The sequence below is a fragment of the Bos indicus genome, chromosome 4 (genome assembly GCF_029378745.1).
Source record: "Bos indicus isolate NIAB-ARS_2022 breed Sahiwal x Tharparkar chromosome 4, NIAB-ARS_B.indTharparkar_mat_pri_1.0, whole genome shotgun sequence".
Classification (NCBI taxonomy): domain Eukaryota; kingdom Metazoa; phylum Chordata; class Mammalia; order Artiodactyla; family Bovidae; genus Bos; species Bos indicus.
Window position 1 is genome coordinate 24,965,683 of NC_091763.1, and position 20,990 is coordinate 24,986,672.

At 38.3% G+C, this 20,990-nt stretch overlaps 1 protein-coding gene and 1 pseudogene across 6 annotated transcripts in view; one reads left to right on the forward strand and one right to left on the reverse strand.

Moving 5' to 3' along the window:
* CRPPA (CDP-L-ribitol pyrophosphorylase A) overlaps positions 1-20,990 on the reverse strand; it is a 377,884-nt gene that overhangs the window by 94,831 nt on the left and 262,063 nt on the right. The gene's annotated exons all lie outside the window — the stretch shown is intronic.
* LOC139182673 (thymosin beta-10-like) lies at positions 15,385-15,507 on the forward strand (annotated as a pseudogene).

Below are 20,990 nucleotides of genomic sequence, written 5' to 3' on the forward strand. Positions count from 1 at the left end.
GAATCAGAAAACTGGACATGGTCAAGTGGGAGATGGCAAAAGGAGATATCGTCACTTTAGGAAAGAGTGAACTGAAATGAACAGGAATAGGTGAATTTAATTCAGATGACCATTATATTTACTACTGTTGCCAACAATCCCTTAGAAGAAATGGAGCAGTCCTCATAGTCAACAAAGGGTCAGAAATGCAATACTTAGGTACAATCTCAAAACCGACAGAATGCTGTTTCCAAGGCAAACCACTCAACATCACAGTAATCCAAGTCTTTTCCCCAACCAGTAATGCAGAAGAAGCTGAAGTTGAATGGTTCTATGAAGACCTACAAGACCTTCTAAAACTAATACCAGAAAAAGATGTCCTTTTCATCATAGGGGACAGGAATACAAAGGGAGGAGGAAATCAAGAGATAACCTGGAATAATAGGCAAGTTTGGCCTTGGAGTACAACATGAAGAGAAGGGCAAAGGCTAACAGAGTTTTGCCAAGAGAACACACTAGTCATAGCAAACACCCTCTTCCAACAACACAAGAGAAGACTCTACACGTGGACATCACCAGATGGTCAATACTGAAATCAGACTGATTTCATTTTGATTTCATAATCAATTCACTGATTATATTTTTTGAAGCCAAATATGGAGAAGCTCTATACAGTCAGCAAAGGCAAAACCTGACTGTGGAGCTGACTGTGGTTCAGATCATTAGCTCCTTCCTGTAAAATTCAGGCTTAAATTTAAGAAAGTAGGGGAAGGCACCAGGCCATTCAGGTATGACCTAAATCAAATCCCTTATGATTATACAGTGAAGGTGACAAATAGACCCAAGGGATTAGATCCCATAGACAGAGTGCCTGAAGAACTACGCACAGAGGTTTGTTACACTGTGCAGGCGACTCAAACAATCACCAAGAAAAACAAATGCAAGAAGGCAAAGGGGTTGTCTGAGGATGCTTACAAATAGCTGAGAAGAGAAGCAAAAAGCAAAGGAGAAAGGGGAAGATATATCCAACTGAATGCAGAGTTCCAGAGAAGAGCAGGGAGATAAAAGAAAGCCTTTTAAAGTAAACAATGCAAAGAAATAAAGGACAATAATAGAATGGGAAAGACTAGAGATCACTTCAAGAAAACTGGATATACCAAGGGAACATTTCATACAAGGATGGGCGCAATAAAGGACAGAAATGGCATGGACCTAATAGAAGCAGAAGAAATTAAGAACAGACGGCAAGAATACACTGAAGTCTATACCAAAAAAATAAAAAGTCTTAATAAGCCAGATAACCACAATGGTGTGGCCACTCACCTACAGCCAGACATCATCAAGTGTCAGGTCAAGTGGGCCTTAGGAAGTATTACTAAGAACAAAGCTAGTGGAGGTGATGGAATTCCAGTTGAGCTATTTCAAATCCTGAAAGATGATGCTGGTTAAGTGCTGCACTCAGTATGCCAACAAATTTGGAAAACTCAGCAGTGGCTACACAGGACTGAAAAAGGTCAGTTTTCGGCCACTCCCCCAAAAGAGCAATGCCAAAGATTGTTCAAACTACCATACAATTGCACTCATTTCACATGCTAGCAAGGTAATGCTCAAAATCCTTCAAGCTAGGTTTCAACATTACATTAACTGAGAACTTCCAGATGTTTAAGCTGGATTCAGCAAAAGCAGAGGAACCAGAGATCAAATTGCCAACATCCACTGAAACAGAAAAAGCAAGAGAGTTCCAGAAAAACATCTACTTCTGCTTCATTGACTATGCCAAAGCCTTTGACTGAGTGGATCACAACAAACTGTAGAACATTCTTAAAGAGATGGGAATACCAGACCACATTACCTGACTCCTGAGAAACCTGTATGCAGGTCAAGAAGCAAAAGTTAGAACTGTGACATGAACAATGAATCAGTTCAAAAATGGGAAAGGAGTACATCAAGGCTGTATATTGTCACCCTGCTTATTTAACTTTTATGTAGAGGACATCATGTGAAATGCTGGGCTGGATGAATCAGAAGCTGGAATCAAGACTGCCAGGAGAAATATCAATAACTTCATATATGTAGATGATACAACTCTAACAGCAGAAAGAAAAGAGGAACTAAAGAGCCTCTAGATGAAAGTGAAAGAGGAGAGTGAACAAGCTGGCTTAAAACTCAACATTCAAAAAACAAAGATCATGGCATCTAGTCCCATCACTTCATGGTAAACAGATGGAGAAAAGTGGAAACAGTGACAGATTTTATTTTCTTCAGCTCCAAAATCACTGCAGATAGTGACTGCAGCCATGAATTTAAAAGACACTGGATCCTTTTCCTTGGAAGAAAAGGTATGATAAACCTAGACAGTGTATTAAAAAGCAGAGACATCACTTTGGCAACGAAGTCTGTATAGTTAAATCTATGGTTTTTCCAATAGTCATGTAAGAGTTGAACCATAAAGAAGGCTGAGTGCAAAGAATTGATGCTTGAAACGGTGGTGCTGGTGAAGACTCTGGAGAGTCCCTTGGACAGCAAGGAAGGAGATCAAACCAGTCAATCCTAAAGGAAATCAACCCTGAATATTCATTGGAAGGACTGATGCTGAAGCTCTGATAATTTGGTTACCTGATGTGAAGAACTGACTCATTGGAAAAGAACCCGAAGCTGTGAAAGATTGAGGGAAGGAGACAAAGAGAGTGACAGAGGATGAAATGGTTGAATGGCATCATCAACTCAACGGACATGAGTTTGAGCAAACTCCAGGAGATAGTGAAGGACAGGGAAGTCTGGCATGCTGCCCTTCATGGAGATACAAAGAGTTGGACACAACTTAGCAACTGAACAAAAACAACAAAAAAGTTCAAAGGCAAATGATTTAAAAACCCAGAACACTTAATTTTGAAAACACTCCCTAAAGACAAAAGATGCTAATTAAGTTTCTTCTTCACATAATCTCTTTCCTTTTAAATAAAACTATAGTAGGAGATGGGCTTCCCTGGAAGCTCAGCTGTTAGAGACTCCACCTGCAATGCAGGAGACTCCAGTTTGATTCATAGCTCAAGAAGATCTTCTGGAGAAGGGACAGGCTACTCACTCTAGTATTCTCAGGATCCCTGATGGCTCAGATGGTAAAGTATCTGCCTTGCAATGAGGGAGACCTGGGTTCGATCCCTGGGTTGGAAAGATCCCTTGGAGGAGTGCCTGGCAACCCACTCCACTCTTCTTGCTTGGATAATCCCCATGGACAAAGGAGCCTGGTGGGCTACATACACACAGTCCATGAGGTCCGAAAGAGTTGGACAGGACTGAGTGATTAAGCACAGCACAGGAAGAGCTAAATAGCAACAGTAAATACATGATAATTTTATGAAAGCTGGGAATCTTATTACATGGGTCATCAAATGAAGAGTTATTTTGTTTGGAATTTTTGTGGACGTGTTAAACAATTGTGGTTTTCCAAGCACTGCAACTACCAAGTAAATTTTGTTGTATCTTTCTATACACCGACTATACTAACTTCTTCCATCAACTCATAAGAGAGAAGATATGTTCAAGAAAATATAAACAGTACAGACAGGAGATTAACAAAGGTTTCTTGGCTGTTGTCCAGTAGAGAGGGGGAAGAAAAAGACCAACTTCCAATTTGACTGGAACTTGTTTGAAACATCTGAATGCTTTTAAAGGCAGCTTTGAGATCCTCTCTTTGGCTGCTGATGAAGCAGTGTGGCTGCTGAATTTAGGAACGGAGTAGTTACTTGGAAGACTCTGGCACCTAAGAAACAACGCAGAATTACCACAGGACAGTGACAGATGGAACTAACATACACGAAGAATAGTATGGCACTTGCAATGATTGTTTTTTTCCCTGCTGGCATCTGGGGATGTTTAGGGAGGAGCCCAAAATGGGATATTAGTTATTCCAAAACCATATGAAGTACAGTTGTGAGCAGAATATCTGAAGATTCATACTTATGCCTATAATGCTTTAGAATTTAAAGAACTGGTGGAATATGAAGACTAATGAAAACATCCATGCAAACACACAAGATCTTACATGAATTACTGGGAAAATAGTGGGATAAACCATTTTCCTTTGGTTTTAAGGAAAAAAAATGTAGTATATATACAGTATTATCAAAAACTTTTTATTCTCTGAACCAGAATCATCTTTGGGATCTCTCAGAGTACTTTTAAATTTCCTTCCTAAATAGGATCTTATATACCAGTTGAAGGCAGAATATCAATGACTTGTTTTTACATAATTATATCTCCCTCAGGATATTACTAAGAGTATGTGACACATAAAAGTATTCAATGAGCCTATGTATATTAGAAGATACATCTATCTACCAAGAGACAGTAATTTGCTATTACTAAAATGTCTATGTAAGCATTTTTAAAGATAAAGCTGCTAAACTACTGCCAATGATAACTAATATTTATTGTGCATTTGGTACAGTGGTAAAGAATCCACCTGCCAATGCATGAGACCTGGGCTTGATCCCAGAGTTGAGAAGATCCCCTGGAGAAGGAAATGGCTATACCCTCCATTATTCTTGCCTGAGAAATTACATGGACAGAGGAGCCTGGCAGGCTATAGTTCATGCAGTCACAAGAGTTGGACATGACTTAGCCACTAATAACAACAACAACATCATACACTCATTATACTGTTATAGCAACATGAAGAGCATTAATTTCATTGCATGACCTAGGCATAAAACCCTACATAAATCTGGTTCAGTCTCCATTTATGACAAAGGATATAAAGACATGGATAAGGAATTATAATCATTGTGTGTATCTTGGAGTGTCTCAGGTCTTACATCAATTTTGACACCATGTTGGAAAATCAAACTGTAATTGCATACTGAAACAGTAAAAGAAGTAATACAAAATAATGAATTAAAATATTTCTATTTGATTCAAAGTTTTCAGATCACATTATACAGTTCCCTGAATAATTTTTAATTTTGTTAAAGCATTTTTTTTTTCCTGTCATGCTCTCCGTTAAAACTCTGTGCTGTGCTTAGTCACTCAGGCATGTCCAACTCTTTGAGATTCCATGGACCGCAGCCCACCAGGCTCCTCCGTCTATGGGGATTTTCGAGGCAAGAAGAATGAAGTGGGTTGCCATGCCCTCCTCCAAGGGATCTTCCCAACTTAGGAATCAAACCAAGTCTCCTGCACTGCAGGCAAATTCTTTACCGTGTGAGCCACCAGGAAAGCCCAAGACTACTGGAGTGGGTAGCATATCCCTTTCTCCAGGGGAACTTCCTGACCCAGGAATCGAACTGTCTCCCCAGAATTGCAGGCAGATTCTTTACCAGCTGAGCTTCCATTTCTCTTTGTTTGTTTCTTAGCATTGTATTCTTTGATAAACCAAAAAAAAAAAAAAAGCTGCATTTTGAAATTAAGAATTTACAAAGTCTTAATTTGATATTAAGAAAATAACTCAAAGTTGCTAGTGGTAGACTGTATCATGTTTCCTAAAGGTGCCCTTATTCAAATTCTAGAAATTGTGGATTTGCTAATTATTCCTTTACATGGCAAGATGTGCTTAGATTAAGGATCTAAAAATGGGAAGATTCCCCTAGATTATCTGGCTGAAGTGAACGCAACCACAAGAGTAGTTACAAGAGGGTAGAAAAAGGTTTAGAATGAAAGGTGTGTCAGTAGAAGCATACTGAAGCAATGCTCTTTGAAGATGGAGGAAAAGCCCACAGCAAGGAAAGCAGGAGGCCTTCATATGCTAGAAAAGCAAAGTCAAGACCCTCCCCTAAAGCCTTGAAAAGAAACATAACCATGTTGACACCTTGATCTGAGGACTTCTGGTCTTAGAAACTATAAGATACTAAACAGTGTTGTTTTAAGTCTCAAAGTTTTATGCCATTAGTAGCTAGTTACATTAGCAATAGGAAACTGCAAGTGAAAGTCGTTCAGTCATGTCTGACTCTTTGTGACCTCATGGACTACACAGTCCATGGAATTCTCCAGGCCAGAATACTGGAGTGGGTAGCCTTTCCCTTCTCGAGGGGATCTTGCCAACCCAGGGATTGAACCCAGGTCTTCCACATTGCAGGCAGATTCTTTACCAGGTGAGCCACTAGGGAAGCCCAAGAATACTAGAGTGGGTAGCCTAGCCCTTCTCCAACAGATCTTCCTGACCCAGGAATCGAAAATAGGTCTCCTGCAATGCAGGTGGATTCTTTACAAGCTATCAGGGAAGTTCAGCAATAGGAAAGTAATATATTTTCCCATATATTTGTGTGGTAAATAACATCTAGAGCTATTTCAGAAATCTCTTTAAAAAACAAACAAAAAACCTATTCTTGATGTTAATTTTCATCAGCAGAGAATTCTCCATAGAATGACCAGTAATAGTGGCCATTACAATTTGGAAAGACTGCATTCATTGAACATATTTATATGAAAAAAAGCTATGCTTTCTGAACATTAGCAATAAAATCATAAGGTTATAAATCAAAGGAAAGGTTGTTAAAATTTTTAGGTTTTTAAAAAAATAAATATATAATTCACAGAAGTATATAAAGTTTTAGTCAAATGAAATGTTATAATAATAACTTTATAAATATGTTGGACCATATAGACTGCAGGTTCTCAACCCATGCTGCACATTATCATCACCTGGGGAATTCGAGCGATAAATTCCATTTCCTGACCCTACCCTGAGAGACTCTGATTTAATGGTTTGGGGTAAGACCCAAGACCCAGACATTAGTATACCTTGAAAGGCCTCCAGGTGATTTTAACATATAGCTAGAAAGGGCTGAGAAAAAGCAATATAATCTTTTATACAAGTCTATAACCCTTAATTAGTAATAAAATTCAGTTGAAAGATGTAAGAAGGCAACAAATACATTATATAAGAGTGTACCTGCTATGTTCTCTGTTATATTCGAGAATGCTGTGCTTCATATATAATGATAATGGCAGATTTATTGATCAAATCATAAGTGTTTGCCTAATTTTTCTAATCTCATTAGGTGCTTATGTCGCAATGTTACTTACTGGTTGAGGTATATGGGAAGTATTTTAAAGAAACTATTACATTAAAATTTAAGACTTTCTTAACGGAAAAAACTGAATATGAACTATAGACCTTAAAGACATATTTATTTTCCAATTAAAATATATTAATATGAATACTTAATATCCAATAAAATGTTCTAATAAATAATTAGAATCTGTCTTGTTATCACCACAACTAAATTTACAGGGGTAAGAATACACAGATAATGATAAACAGGTCAAATTCATGAATTTTGTTAATCATCATGTGTCTTCACCAAGTCTCAAGGTTTAAGATATAAACAAAACAAATTATGTGGTATCAAATGCAACAAAACAAAAACAGAAACTTAATGGCATGAAATCGGCAATTTTCACTGCTATAGTCCAAGCTTTTTCATTATGGTACGTTTTTGTTTTTTCAAAAAAACATTCCATTTGAAAATAGAGCACTTTTCCCGAGTCAAAAAAAAAAAAAGCATAAATTATTAAATTAGTGCAAGAATGTGATACTTGTTATTCCATAACCTATGTATAATTATCTTCCTTCACACATGTAACAACGTTTCTTTATACTAAGAAACATTTAGAAATAGTATAAACACTAAATATTAGCAAACCAAAGACCAGTGCTCATATTCTTCAACAAATATCAATTATTTCTTAAATCAGACCATTTGCTTACAGTAAATAACTTACACAGACTTTTAATCTATTCCATATAGAGTGATACACACAGAAACAATGTACTTAATCACTAACGAGCAACAGAACTAGTGTCATTTTGATTATCATCAATATTTATTTCTCAGTCTGTAACCTAAAGTTCAACTACTAGAAAGGATGGCAAACATTTACCACTGAACAATAAATAAAAACATATGTAATCCATACTCTACATCTGTTTCATAAAATATCTCTTGACGTGTAACTGAAATACATTATTTAGATCCTTCTATAATTGTCTAACTAATTGGTATTAGCCAACCTTAATAGGGATAACAGGAGAAATACCTTCTCTGGGTTAAGTTATGTCAATGATTATATGCCTGAAATAATTTTAATTAGTATTAAAAAGTTTAAAATTTTTTTAAAGTTTATGACATAATTCCACAGTGATCAGAGAACAGCTCTGTATGATCTTAATAACTTTAGAGCATAAAATTTTTTCACCTTGTTTTATGTCCCTGGATATGTTCCAGCATCTTCTAGTTTATAGTCTAGGAGAATTTGAATAGAATTTATATCCTACTGTTGTGTGAAAATTATATAAATTTTAATTATGTTAATTGGTTCATGGTACCTTTCAGGTCTATTATATGCCTCTATTTTTCTGTATATTCATTCTATTAATTTTTGAGAGTTTTATATGGGAAGTGAAAAAAAAGTGAAAGTGAAAGTTGCTCAGTTATGTCCAACTCTTTGCAATCGCATGGACTATACAGTCCATGGAATTCTCTTGGCCAGAATACTGGAGTGGATAACCTTTCCCTTCTCCAGGGGATCTTCCCAACCCAGGGATCGAACCCAGGTCTCCTGCATTGCAGATGGATTCTTTACCAGCTGAGCCACAAGAAACATCAACTAAAAATATTAATTTATCTACTTTAAAAATAATTTTAATATATAGTGGAGCTATATGTAACTTTGTCCTGTATTTTCCAAGTCTCCTGTAAATATGTTACCATACTTTCATAATTTAAAAACTAGAAAAAAAATTTTAAGTTTATGATAATATAAAAGGGTTTCAGGCCTTTCAAGGTATTTTTAGGAGGTGGGTGGGTGGATGAGGTAAATAAGTCACAGTAAAATTCCTTGTTTCAACAGAAAATAAACAGTATAGACTGTCACTGTGGTTTATAAACATCATTTCAATAACATCCTAAAAATCAGCCCACTGGGAACAAAACCCCTCTGTAACAAAGTATTAAATAGATAAGTATGCCATAAATTATTCAATAGAAATTTCTAGTGTTATTCAAAATAATCTGGATATAGATGGGACTTCAGAGAGCATCTACTCCAGACTTCTCATTTTAAGAAGAGGAGATTGATGTTCAAAGAATTATATTTATCACTTTCATAGCAAATAAATACATTACTAGTGAAGCATCAGTACTAGTGAAGCATCAGTACTGGCTTCCTGATTTCCATTTCCAAACTCGACTCACCCATAGCACTTTTTAAGCAATTAGAACTCATCCAAAGTTTAATTGTGAGTTGTGCTGAGATTTTTTTTTTTCTTACCCTTTTGAATTTCTTCAGGCAATCCTATGTCCTTCCACTTTCAACACACTGCTCTACCTTAAGTCAAATATATGGCAAAACCAATACAATATTGTAAAGTTAAAAAATAAAAATAAAAAAAAGAAGAAAAAATAATTAGAACCAAATAGGGTCTGATGATCCATCTTTACCCTCGTTAACTTCCATCCTGTGCCAGTGACAGAGTTGACAAAGTAACAAAAATTCCTTGAGATTTATTTAAGCCCTTTATGTATCTGTCCAAAGAAAGAATTTGCCAGAAAAGACTGATAAAGAAAATGCTAAATCAAGTCTTAAACAATGAGGACATTATTGTCTCAATCTCCCAAGTGCTTAACAATCAAGGTCCCGGTTCCCTGTCTCAAGAATGTGGGGTTTCTGCACCATTTTCATTTGCTGTCATCAGTGTGGACTTCATCTGGAGGTTAGTTTGGTTTTTGTTGATATAGAAGGAATGGAGACTTTCCTATTTTCCTGATGGGAGTGAAAATGGTTTTCCTTAGGCTTCTCTAAGAGTCTAAAAAAATTTCCCTCAAGCCTCCAAAAAATTTCTCCTTGCATCCCAACAGCCAGAATTCAGTCATACCCTAAAGCAATCATCAGCAAGGGAGAAAAGACTATCTTTAGACCAAACAGTACATCTCTGAAACAAAGGACAGGATGGTTTCCCCTATGACACATGACTTTATGCAACAAGATGCTGAACAGCACGTAGGTTCTATGAGAAAAGGAAGGAGGGGATCATAGTCGCTGAGCAGTCAGGCCTCAAAGTTCATTACTCCTTTAGCTATAAAATTTCCATACACAGCCTTATTGCCTTATTTTCAAAACTCCCAGGCCTACCCACACGCTCCTATCCCTTCCCTAAAGGAGAAGACTCAGCGTCTCATATGGTCCCTGCATTAAGCTTCAAAGTCCAGATCCTTAGGTAATGGCCACTATCGCCAGTAGGTCCAAATTGCTTAGTGAACTCCATCTAAATGATAAGGTATCTACACCTTCATATCTACACACCAATTAACAGTGGAATAAGACCAGCAAGCAACTATAAAATGCCAGAAAGAGGATCAATAAAAAGCAATCAAAAGTAACTATGGGTCCAAAGTGTGCTCATACTCTCTTGCAGGACAGGGGAAGAACAGATTTCCAGTCTGCAAAAGGAACACGTTCTTGGGTGGCCCACATTTCTGCTCTCTACCCTCATCCGTTTTCCATATGGACACACTGCTGAACGTGGCTGTCACGTGCATGCTCAGTTGCTTCAGTTGTGTCCAACTCTTTGCGACCCCATGGACCATAACCCACCAGATTCCTCTGTCCATAAAACTTCCTGGCAAGAATACTGGAGTGGGTTGCCATTTCCTCCTCCAGGAGATCTTCCCAAGCCAGGGATCAAACCCTCATCTCCTGCACTGGCAGGTGTATTCTCTACTACTGAGCAACCTGGAAAGCCTGAATGTAGCTATCAGGCAAGATCTAAGAAATATTTTTAATATTCTAATTTTAGTCTATAATTTACTATTTTTTTCTCATGTACAAGAAGTTGTAAATGAAGTATTTAAGTGAAAGAAAGCTTTTGTTTCATAATTTCCACTCTTCAGAAAAGGTTTTCCAGTTACAATTTAGAGAGGATGGTATAATTAGTCAATAGAAAGAAAACCTTTCTTTTTTCAATTTCATAATGATAGAAAAGTTAAAAACAAAATTTCAAATAGCTTTAATTTGTATAATCAAATGTTATTCAATGATGTAGAGACTAAATGACAAAGACGAGGTTATCATTGCTCAGGTATTACCCTCCTGCTACGAAGCTTATTACTTTAGGCCCTTTGAGCATATGGACCTTATGGTTTCCTTCCTGCTTTACTCGTATGTGTTTAATTAGTCATGGTACACTGAAAACACAAACCCAGTCACTAAGCAGATTTCTAGGGTATTTTCTGTTCCCAAAGCTGGAACTTCATGATAATATTTCTGGACTATGTCCCAATAAGTACATTAACAGCTTTTTGCTTAGTTTAGACAGAAAGATGCTTTATTAATATTTTAATAACCCATGCTAGAACAGAAGAAACATATCAAATAGGTCATTTTCGTGATTCCTTTTCATGTCTAATTTCTGTGAATTAACTTTATAACTATACTACCTATTTCGTTTTCCTCTAAACTTAAAACACCTAAAGCAACTCATTAAACAAAGAGCAAGTATCAACAGTAATCAGCTCAATTATAGCTATCGTGAAGGAAATACAAATACACAAAACGTTAGGAAAACCCTCAAGGTTCCATGTAAAAAGAAATACAACCACAACTTGGTATATACATACACAATCTGATAGTTTAGAGAGCACATGGAATGAAGCAAAAATTAAATAATAATTTCTTAAGAACTGGGGAGCAAATGTAGAAGATACATAGATTGATGAGAGGCTGGAGAGTCAAATGTTTTCCATGGAAGCCAAACCAGGAAGAACATCAGGAAGGATCTTGAGGTTTGTATGGCTGAAGCAGATACTTGTGTTGGAGATCAGTGAGCATGTGTAAAAGTTGGGAAATGCAAATACCCAGCATGACCACTTCAAGCTGCAATGTGACCTAGCTTGTGATCTTAGATAAATGAAGAGTTCTTCATTTGAGGAATATTTCATCATGTGAGGAGGAAACGCATGATTTTAGATGAAGTCATTATTTCCATCTATAAGTAATATTTACTTTATGTTATTTTATAGCTAGGGAAATGAGAACAATTGTGTGGTGTGAGACAAATATATGGCAAAGCAGAGGAGTGTTGTAAAAAAGAGATTAGCATTAAAGTACATGTTCAATGACACAGATATTGGTATGGTTTCAAAACCATACTCTGATTGAAATGGTTACTATATATCTGCTGCTGCTGCTGCTAAGTCGCTTCAGTCGTGTCCAACTCTGTGCGACCCCATAGACGGCATCCCACCAGGCTGTTCTGTCCCTGGGATTCTCCAGGTAAGAATACTGGAGTGGGTTACCATTTCCTTCTCCATCTATACATCTATGTATATATAATACATTCAAACAATGTTTCCTACAGTATTGCGATTGTTAATATTAGAGGACTAGATATCAGACTGGCTTGAGAGTCTATTCTACATCTGCTTCTGATAGCGGCAAGACCATGGCCCACTTACAGAAACTCCCTAAGCCTCAGCTTCCTCACACCATGGTGATAACTCCCTAACAAGGTCATTGTAATCGTAACATTGGCTTCCCGGGTAACTCAATGGTAAAGAATCTGCCTGACAACGCAGGAGATGTGGGTTCAATCCCTGGGTAAGGGATACTCCTGGAGAAGGAAATGGCAACTGACTCCAATATTCTTCCCTGGGAATCCCAAGGACAAAGGAGCCTGGTGGGCTATAGTGCATGGAGTTGCAAAGAGTCAGACACAACTTAGCAACTAAACAACAATCATAATATCAGGTAATGATCCTAGAGACCTAAATTCAGTGTTAGAACATCGTGCTTCCTTAGTAAATAATAACATTACTTGTCATCAACTGCCCAACTTCTCAAGAACAGTATAACTGATATTAAATTGCATTTATTTTCATGCACATTTCAAAAGAAGTATCTCATTTTACAAAGATAATCTGAAGATAATGACAATTGTGTCATATTTTCCAACCCAAATGTATTTTATAATAACAATTGACTAATATATGTCAGGTCTTTCAGCTCGATAAGAAGTTTCTAAATAAGTTCAAAGAACCATTATTTCAACTTTTCTAGTAATAATAATGAAAAAAAAGTAGAAAAACAGAAAAAGAAAACAAAAAAAGGTCAATTTAAATGCGATTGAGTGACTTCCACATAAACATTTAGTATGTCTCAACATCATAATCTCCTGGCTCCTGGAGGATAAACACATGAATAATCATGTAGATTTCAGTGGTTGCAGTTTCTTAGGTCATCAGGACCAGAGTGAATCTTAGCAGGAGCATAATTGAGACTATCTGACTAGCAACCAGTGTAGTAACAAGGGAAGATATCCCCGAAAGGTGAATAAATGCACAACAAATGTACTGATAGGAACCAGAGGACTCACAGAAGCCAATTAACAACAGGAGAGCCATTTTGCTGCAACCGGATCTCATTTAAAGGTCTCAGAGATAAAAAGTACCCTAAATAAATGTATAATGTGCATCCATTCCTGCCCAGACAGTAATACTGTCTGGAAAACTGTGGCTGCATATTTACCATCTGGCAACTGGGAAACATTAGCAATGGAGCAGCTAGCTGCTTGAGCAAGAGCTACCACATACCCACATGCACGGAAAATCTGAATCAGCAACAAAGTCAGAAGCATATGTCCTGCCAAAGAACGAATATTCACAGCGTTGCCAGTACCACACAGGTTGAATTAAATGCAAACGCCAACCACTCTTACAATTCTATATTGATATTCTGCCTGACAGCAACATCAAAGATCAAAACATAGCAATGATATAGGATAATTCCTCAAGGGTTTGTATATAGTTAGTGTGAGGAAATGAATCAGAGACTAGTTATAATCTTCAGAGTAATGGCTTTTCTGAGCAGGAAAGACTACTGTAAAGGAAGAGAATACACATCACACAGAGAATCCCCAAGTACACGTATACAAGGCAAAAAGGCTCTGGAAATCCTTTACAAAGAGGTAATGGCTTTAGCCTTTAAAATCTGAGTATGTTGATTTCTGTCTCTCTCAAGTCTTAAAATGTATGTATTGCTACCCTAAAACCATTCAGCATTAAGTATCAGTAGAAGGATTCTTTGATACTAAGTATATATTCCCATATCTCTCATACAACTGTTCTTTGCTTTATCATAGTCTATATCAAGATCAAATTTAAAAGTTCAAACAGAGAAAACTAGACTTGCAAACATGAGGCTAAAATGAAAGTTCATCCAAACATATAAACATCAAATCAGCCTGCAGACATGTAAACCAAATGCTTCCCTGCTAGCATATGCATTTACCCTGACAAGGCTCTGTTTTCATTGCTCCCACTGTTTCATTTCAAAGTATCTGGCCAAGGTTAAGCTAGAAACCTATTTTTAATTGCTGACTTTTGATAGAAGACATCTCTAACTTGGAAATACTGCTTCAAATAATGTATAATGCAGAGAAATTATGGTTTGAATTTCTTGTAAGCATCCTGTAAGAAACAAAGAATTAGGTACAGTGCAGTTTGGATCACTGTGTTACCAAATGAACCAAGTAACTGTAATTAAACAATAAGCATTCCTCAATAGATTTATTCCATTTGGCTTCGCCTGGATAATTGACAATAAAAAGAAATCCTCAAAAAACACAGGTCTGATCATGCTTTTTCTGCAGTTGCAAACTTTCAAAGGCCTCCCTTGTCTTTAGAAGCAGCAACTATTAGTGTGGCTTTTGGGGCCAACATCAATCTGGCAATCTCACAATGAAGAGAAGAGGTTTTCCCAACATTGCTAAGAATGAGGAGGACCCTTATCAACTTCACAATTGCTCACAGACTATACACCACCCTGCATAATTGTAGAACTTTCAGTAGTTATCACCTGAAGAATGCATAATAAGAATTAAATTAGTAATGACTTTATCAATTATAACATCTACATACATATGAAAATAGTATGTATAATTACTATCTACACAAAATTTTGACAGCAGAAGAGGTTTGAAGACCCCTATAGTGGCTTTCTACTCCATAGTTGAGGCAAACTCTTTATGACCCCATGGACTGTAGCCAGCCAGGCTCCCCTGTCCAGGAATTTTCCAGGCAAGGATACTGGACTGGGTGGTTATCCCCTTCCCCAGGGGAATCTTCCCAACCCAGGGATCGAACGTGGGTCTCCTTCATCGCAGGCATATTCTTTACCACCTGAGCCACCACGGAAACCCTGATGGTTAAGGAACCACTCATATAGTGAACAGAATAAGAAATGAGGAATTCCTTGGGCACTGTTGTTGCTCCACTGCCTGGCACTATGCTTGCAGGAAGTGTGCCATGTTTATTTGCTAAGAGAATGAAATAGGTCCCTTGCTGCAGCAACACCAGTGAGACCAGCAGGACTGTAGGCTTGGAGCGTAACCTCTTGGATTGTTTTAAGAAAATGGCAGACAAGCTGGACATGGGGGAAATGGCCAGCTTCAATAATGCCAACCTGAAGATGAAGACGCAGGAGAACACCCTGCTGGCCAAAGAGATCATTGAGTAGGAGAAGCAAGCAAAGTGAAATTTCCTAAGGACCTGAGGAATTCTCTACCCCTTCACCTTAGAGAGCTCAGTCATGATGTAGAGGAAGAGTCACCTGCAAGATGGAGACAAGTGACAGGTTGTGCTGTGAATCCAGGTACTCCATGCCGATGTCACTGGCCTGTGGGGCTTTGAGGGGATCCTCCAAACAGACTGCTTGGTGTAGGGTGTTTGAATAAGGATGGCTACAATAATAACTGCAATGTGGCTGAAAAGAATGTTCAATGAGTGATTTTAGGTCTGTTTAATGTAAGCAAACTGAACTAGTTATGAGTTTGCCAGACAGAAAAACACTTCCCTGGTTTGACCTGATATTATAAAAAAGTATTTGTATGACTAATGAAAATAAAACACATCTCATGACAAAAAAAAAAAAAAAGAATGAAAGGCTTTAGATCACAGTTTCAGTCATAGTTATAAGCTTTGGGACTCTGGATTAGTTGTCTCCTCTAGTGGACTGCTCACTCAGGTATCCACAAGGCTCTTTCCATCAGTTCCCTCAAGCCTCTGCTTAAATTCCATCTTTTAAATGAGGCAAACCCCCATGCAGGATTCTTAAGACCCTCTCACTTAGTTCACTGGATTTTCTTTCCTCTAGCACTAATCACTCTCAACGATTCTCTAAATAATTATCGAATTTTTTTGTTATTATTTTTCCTTTGTCTCCCACTCACTAGAAGCCAGTAGAGAGGTTTTCTGTGACTTCTTCACATTCTAAAACAATGCCTGGAAGGGACTTCCTCGGTGGTCCAGTGACTCAGACCTGCCCTTCCAATTCAGGGGGTGCAGGCTGGATTCCTGGTTCAAGAACTAAGATCCCACATACCATGTACGGCCAATAAAAAAACAAATGCATGTGTGTGTGTATATATATATATGCGTGTGTGTGTGTGTGTGTGTGGGTGTGTGTGTGTGTACACACTATGCCACGTGGGAAGCCCTCATATGTGTGTGTGTGTATGTACACACGCATATATACATATATATAAAACAATGCCTGGCATAATGACATTTTAACAATGATTCAGTCTTTGGATAAATCATGTCTTTTTGTTGATGCTGATCCTTCCTCTATTAAAAAAATAAGGAATAAAACTTCTCCTACTTCATATACAGAGTGGTTTGAGGATCAAATGAGTGATCCAATCACTGTTCTGAAATAGATGTAAGTAGACCTGTAATTCTTTGACATGGGATGATGCAAGTGAAGCAGGTGAGAGAAATAAGACTACCCTCTCCCTCGTAGAGGCCCCACAGTTTGGGAATGATACTTCACTGACATGACTGAGAGTTGTAACTAGAAAGACAGGCTACATGTTTTAATTACAAATTATAAGCCAGCCTGCTTTAACTTGGAACCTTTTTTTTTTTTTTTTACCTAAAACACCTTTAGTTTCCCAACTGAGTTCAGCGTGGTTCTCTACCATCATAGGTATGATGGTTAGCTGTGGCTAGGCTAAGGTGCCCTAGTTTGGCAAAAACTAGTCTAGATCTGGATGTAAAGCTATGTTTGAGACACGATTAACATTTACAATCAGTTTATGATAGGCAGAGCATATTATCGTCCATAATGGGTGGGCCTCATCCAATCAGTTAAAGACCTTAAGAGCAATGACAGAGGTTTCACAAAGAAGGAATTCTGCCTCAGGACTGATATCTGCCTGGGCTTCCTAGTCTGCCTGCTGCCTGCCTCCCATACAGATTTCAGACCTGCTGATTTCCACAATCAAGTGGCAACCTCTCGCTCCCCACACATATATACTTTTGGTTCTATTTCTCTGAAAAGTCCTAACTAATACAATAGAGTTCTCATGACTGAAGGTTTAGAAACAATGCTAGTGATATATCTTCTTAAGAGGAAAAGCAATATGCTCAATTTCATTAACTTATTGCTTCTGGAAACTAGATTGATGTACTTAATGCACAGATTTTAAGTGTAAAGGTTCAGCTCAGTTCAGTTGCTCAGTCCTGTCCGACTCTTTGCGACCCCATGAACCGCAGCACGCCAGGCCTCCCTGTCCATCACCAACTCCTGGAGTTTACTCAGACTCAAGTCCATCGAGTCAGTGATGCCATCCAGCCATCTCATCCTCTGTCATCCCCTTCTGCTCCTGCCCCCAATCCCGCCCAGCATCAGAGTCTTTTCCAATGAGTCAACTCTTCGCATGAGGTAACCAAAGTACTGGAGTTTCAGCTTTAGCATCATTCCCTCCAAAGAAATCCCAGGGCTGATCTCCTTTAGAATGGACTCGTTGGATCTCCTTGCAGTCCAAGGGACTCTCAACAGTCTTGCCAACACCACAGTTCAAAAGCATCTATTCTTCAGTGCTCAGCCTTCTTCACAGTCCAACTTTCACATCCATACATGACCACAGGAAAAACCACAGCCTTGACTACACGGACCTTTGTTGGCAAAGTAATATCTCTTGTTTTGATTATGCTATCTAGGTTGGTCATAACTTTCCTTCCAAGGAGGAAGCGTCTTTTAATTTCATGGCTGCAGTCACCATCTCCAGTGATTTTGGAGCCCAGAAAAATAAAGTCTGACACTGTTTGCACTGTTTCCCCATCTATCTCCCATGAAGTGATGGGACTGGATGCCATGATCTTCATTTTCTGAATGTTGGGCTCTAAGCCAACTTTTTCACTCTCCACTTTCACATTCATCAAGAGGCTTTTTACTTCCTCTTCACTTTCTGCCATAAGGGTGGTGTCATCTGCATATCTGAGGTTATTGATATTTTTCCCAGCAATCTTGATTCCAGCTTGTGTTTCTTCCAGTCCAGCCTTTCTCATGATGTACTCTGCATATAAGTTAAATAAGCAGGGTGACAATATACAGCCTTGACGTGCTCCTTTTCCTATTTGGAACCAGTCTGTTGTTCCATGTCCAGTTCTAACTGTTGCTTCCTGACCTGCATACAAATTTCTCAAGAGGCAGGTCAGGTGGTCTGGTATTCCCATCTTTCAGAATTTTCCACAGTTGATTGTGATCCACACAGTCAAAGGCTTTGGCATAGTTAATAAAGCAGAAATAGATGTTTTTCTGGAACTCTCTTGCTTTTTCCATGATCCAGCAGATATTGGCAATTTGATCTCTGGTTCCTCTGCCTTTTCTAAAACCAGCTTGAACATCAGGAAGTTCACGGTTCACGTATTGCTGAAGCCTGGCTTGGAGAATTTTGAGTATGACTTTACTAGCATGTGAGATGAGTGCATTTGTGCGGTAGTTTGAGCATTCTTTGGCATTGCCTTTCTTTGGGATTGGAATGAAAACTGACCTTTTCCAGTCCTGTGGCCACTGCTGAGTTTTCCAAATTTGCTGGCATATTGAGTATAGCACTTTCACAGAATCATCTTTCAGAATTTGGAATAGCTCAACTGGAATTCCATCACTTCCACTAGCTTTGCTTGTATTGATGCTTTCTAAGGCCCACTTGACTTCACATTCCAGGATGTCTGGCTCTAGGTCAGTGATCACACCATCGTGATTATCTGGGTCGTAGAGATCTTTTTTGTACAGTTCTTCTGCGTATTCTTGCCATCTCTTCTTAATATCTTCTGTTTCTGTTAGGTCCATACCATTTCTGTACTTTATCGAGCCCATCTTTGCATGAAATGTCCCCTTGGTATCTCCAATTTTCTTGAAGAGATCTCTAGTCTTTCCCATTCTGTTGTTTTCCTCTGTTTCTTTGCATTGATCGCTAAGTAAGGCTTTCTTATCTCTTCTTGCTCTTCTTTGGAACTTTGCATTCAGAGGCTTATATATTTCTTTTTCTCCTTTGCTTTCTGCTTCTCTTTTTTCACAGCTATTTGTAAGACCTCCCCAGACAGCCATTTTGCTTTTTTGCATTTCTTTTCCATGGGGATGGTCTTGATCGCTGTCTCCTGTACAATGTCATGAACCTCATTCCATAGCTCATCAGGCACTCTGTCTATCAGATCTAGGTCCTTAAATCAATTTCTCACTTCCACTGTGTAATCATAAGGGATTTGAGAGAAACCCAAGTAAGATGGTAGGTGTTGCAACAGGGCATCAGAGGGCAGACACACTGAAACCATACTCACAGAAAACTAGTCAATCTAATCACACTAGGACCACAGCCTTGCCTAACTCAATGAAACTAAGCCATGCCTGTGGGGCAACCCAAGACGGGCAGGTCATGGTGGAGAGGTCTGACAGAATGTGATCCACTGGAGAAGGGAATGGCAAACCACTTCAGTATTCTTGCCTTGAGGACCCCATGAACAGTATGAAAAGGCAAAATGATAGGATACTGAAAGAGGAACTCCCCAGGTCAGTAGGGGCCCAATATGCTACTGGAGATCAGTGGAGAAATAACTCCACAAAGAATGAAGGGATGGAGCCAAAGCAAAAACAATAACCAGCTGTGGATGTGACTGGTGATAGAAGCAAGGTCCGATGCTGTAAAGAGCAATATTGCATAGAAACCTGGAATGTCAGGTCCATGAATCAAGGCAAATTGGAAGTGGTCAAACAAGAGATGGCAAGAGTGAATGTCGACATTCTAGGAATCAGCGAACTGAAATGGACTGGAATGGGTGAATTTAACTCAGATGACCATTATATCCACTACTGCAGACAGGAATCCCTCAGAAGAAATGGAGTAGCCATCATGGTCACCAAAAGAGTTGGAAATGCAGTACTTGGATGCAATCTCAAAAATGACAGAATGATCTCTGTTCGTTTCCAAGGCAAACCATTCAATATCACAGTAATCCAAGTCTATGCCCCAACCAGTAACACTGAAGAAGCTGAAGTTGAACAGTTCTATGAAGACCTACAAGACCTTTTAGAACTAACACCCAAAAAAGATGTCCTTTTCATTATAGGGGACTGGAATGCAAAAGTAGGAAGTCAAGAAACACCTGGAGAAACAGGCAAATTTGGCCTTGGAATACGGAATGAAGCAGGGCAAAGACTAATAGAGTTTTGCCAAGAAAATGCACTGGTCATAGCAAACACCCTCTTCCAACAACACAAGAGAAGACTCTACACATGGACATCACCAGATGGTCAACACCAAAATCAGATTGATTATGTTCTTTGCAGCCAAAGATGGAGAAGCTCCATACAGTCAACAAAAACAAGACCGGGAGCTGACTGTGGCTCAGATCATGAACTCCTTATTACCAAATTCAGTGTAAAGGTTAGTAAATTTTGAAAAAATACAACTGTATATCTACCATCTCCATCAAAATACAGAACATTTCCATCATCACTCTTGCCTTTTTCCACTGTTCTGATTTCTATTACAGAAAAATATAAAGTTTTGCCTGTTACAGAATTTCATATGTAAGAATTCATGCAGTGCTCTTTTGAAAATGGCTTCTATTACTTAACCATGTGTTTGAGATTCAACCATGTTGTCAAGTATATCTAAAGATTTAATTTTTAACTTTTACGTTAGGTTTCTGATCACCTTGAATGTTTGTATTAAG